Source organism: Lathyrus oleraceus, chromosome 4 (assembly GCF_024323335.1).
Source record: "Lathyrus oleraceus cultivar Zhongwan6 chromosome 4, CAAS_Psat_ZW6_1.0, whole genome shotgun sequence".
Taxonomy (NCBI): Eukaryota; Viridiplantae; Streptophyta; class Magnoliopsida; order Fabales; family Fabaceae; genus Lathyrus; species Lathyrus oleraceus.
In genome coordinates, this window is record NC_066582.1 from 481,153,617 (window position 1) to 481,156,919 (window position 3,303).

The following is a 3,303-nucleotide window of genomic DNA, read 5'->3' on the forward strand; positions in this document are numbered from 1 at the left end:
GCATCTTTCATCAATAGTCCGGTTAAAGGTTTAGTTATCTTAGAGAAGTCTTTGATGAATCGTCGGTAAAAACCGGCGTGTCCTAAGAAGCTTCGTACTTCTCTCACGGTTCTTGGGGGTTGAAGGTTTTCGATTACCTCTATTTTGGCTTTGTCTACTTCAATTCCTCTGTTCGAGATGATGTGTCCTAAAACAATTCCTTCTTGTACCATAAAATGACACTTCTCCCAGTTAAGTACTAAGTTTACTTTTACACATCGCTCAAGAACTCTTTCTAGGTTTTCAAGGCATTCTTCAAAACTTTGTCCATATACGGAAAAGTCATCCATAAATACTTCCATGATGTTTTCGAGAAAGTCGGCGAAAATTGCCATCATGCATCTTTGAAAGGTTGCAGGAGCATTACACAGGCCAAACGGCATTTGTCTATAAGCGAAGGTACCGAAAGGACACGTGAACGTTGTCTTTTCTTGGTCATCAGGGTGAATTGGTATTTGAAAGAAGCCTGAATAACCGTCTAGATAACAGAAATGTGAATGTTTTGCTAATCGTTCTAACATCTGGTCGATGAATGGTAAAGGGAAATGATCTTTTCGGGTTGCTTTGTTTAGTTTCCTATAGTCAATGCACATTCTCCATCCCGATTCGATTCGTTTAGTTATAGTTTCCCCTTTTTCGTTTTCAATAACGGTTATGCCTCCTTTCTTTGGTACTACGTGTACAGGACTAACCCATTTGCTATCAGATATAGGATATATAATGCCTGCTTCTAATAACTTGGTTATTTCCTTCTTTACTACCTCACTCAGGATCGGATTTAGTCTCCTCTGGTGTTCCCTAGAGGTTTTACAGTCTTCTTCTAGCATGATGCGGTGCATACAAATAGAAGGACTTATTCCTTTAAGATCGGTGATGTGGTAACCTAGTGCGGTTGGATACTTTCTTAAGATATGTAGGAGTTTTTCTGTTTCGAGTCTTCCTAGGTCTGCATTAACTATCACAGGTCGTTCAAGTTCTAAGTCTAGGAATTCATATCTCATATTTTTGGGAAGTGTTTTCAGGTCAAGGGTTGGTTTGTTAAGACATTGCGTGGGGTTCGGTGTTATTGCTAAACATTGGTTAGATTTGTCTTTTAAAAGATAGTCTGATGATTTGTCTTCTCCTAGCTCTGCTTCTTTTATGCATTCATCGATGATATCCATGAAGTAACATGTATCTTCTATTGCAGGTGCTTTCAAGAATTGAGAGAGAATGAACTCAATTTTCTCTTCACCTACTTCGAAGGTGAGTCGTCCTCGTTTTACGTCTATGATTGCACCGGCAGTTGCTAAGAACGGTCTTCCCAGTATAATGGGTGTAATATCATCTTCTCTAATGTCCATAATTGTAAAATCAGTTGGAATGTAGAATTGACCTATGCGTACGGGAACGTTTTCAAGAATTCCTACAGGATATTTGATGGAACGATCTGCTAGTTGCACAGACATTTTGGTTGGTCTTAATTCTCCCATTTCCAATTTCTTACATATGGATAAAGGCATAACGCTAATTCCGGCTCCTAAATCGCATAAGGCTTTGTCGATGACAAATTTTCCTATGTGACAGGGTATAGAGAAACTACCCGGATCCTTGAGTTTAGGAGGCATGTTTTGGATTATAGCGCTACATTCGGCAGGGAGTGTAACGGTTTCGCTATCTTCAAGTTTCCTCTTATTAGAAAGAATTTCTTTTAAGAATTTAGCATAGGAGGGCATCTGCGTAATAGCTTCGGTGAACGGAATTGTAACGTTTAATTGTTTAAGGAGATCAACAAATTTTCTAAATTGGCCCGCATCTTTGGTTTTAACAAGCCTTTGAGGGTAAGGGATAGGTGGTTTGTAAGGTGGTGGAGGTACATAAGGTTCCTTCTTTTCTGTGGTTTCCTTATTACTCTCTTCCTTTTCCTTAGGTTCACTTTCCTCAGTTGATTTCTTAGGGTTTTGGTTTTCTATCCTTGGATCAGACGGTCCTTCCACTTCCGTTCCACTTCTTAATATAATTGCATGAGCGTGGCTTCTCGGGTTAGGTTGGGGCTGTCCAGGGAATGTACCAGTTGGGGCAGCAGTAGGCGCTTGTTGTTGAGCTACTTGTGAAATTTGTGTTTCCAGCATTTTGTTATGGGTAGCCAAGGCATCTACTTTGCTTGCTAGTTGTTTAAGTTGTTCGCCAGTGTGTACATTCTGGTTTAAGAAATCTTTGTTGGTTTGTTGTTGGGAAGCTATAAAGTTTTCCATCATGATTTCCAAGTTGGATTTCCTAGGGGCGTTATTGTTAGGCATGGATGGGTTCGGTTTCTGATATCCCGGAGGTATAGCTGTGGCTTGATTTGGAGACTGTCCAGGTGCGTACAAAGCATTATTACTCTTATATGAAAAGTTTGGATGGTTCTTCCAATTTGAGTTATAGGTATTCGAGTAAGGGCTTCCTTGAGCATAGTTTACTTGCTCTGCTTGGATTCCTGTCAAGAGTTGACAATCCGTAGGAGTGTGACCTTGGATTCCACAGACCTCGCAATTCTGAGTTATAGCAACCACGGCGGTTGGAGGCGATACATTTAAACTTTCAATTTTCTGGACCAGAGCATCCACTTTTGCATTAACGTGATCAAGGTTACTTATCTCGTACATGCCAGTTTTCGTTTGAGGCTTTTCCACCGTTGTTCGTTCGGTTCCCCACTGATAGTGGTTTTGGGCCATGCTTTCGATAAGCTGGTAGGCATCAGCATAAGGTTTGTTCATTAGTGCACCACCTGCAGCGGCGTCTATTGTTAACCTTGTGTTGTACAAGAGACCATTATAAAATGTGTGAATTACTAACCAGTCTTCCAAACCATGGTGTGGGCAAAGTCTCATCATGTCTTTGTATCTTTCCCATGCTTCGAAAAGAGACTCGTTGTCTTTCTGTTTAAATCCGTTTATCTGGGCTCTTAACATAGTTGTTTTGCTTGGCGGAAAGTATCGGGCAAGAAAAACTTTCTTCAACTCGTTCCATGTGGTGACAGAGTTTGAAGGGAGAGACTGAAGCCATCTTCGAGCGCTATCTCTTAATGAGAAAGGAAAAAGACAAAGTCGAATTGCCTCCGAAGTGACACCATTAGCTTTAACGGTATCAGCGTATTGGACAAATACGGATAAATGAAGGTTTGGATCCTCGGTAGGATTTCCAGAGAATTGGTTCTGTTGCACAGCCTGCAACAGCGAAGGTTTAAGTTCAAAGTTGTTTGCTTCGATTGCGGGCGGAGCAATACTTGAATGCGGCTCATCT

General features: G+C 40.9%; 1 pseudogene; it reads left to right on the forward strand.

The window, feature by feature from the left end:
* The first annotated feature begins 2,865 nt into the window (after positions 1-2,865).
* On the forward strand, positions 2,866-2,965 carry LOC127077278 (uncharacterized; annotated as a pseudogene).
* The last annotated feature ends 338 nt before the right edge of the window (positions 2,966-3,303 follow it).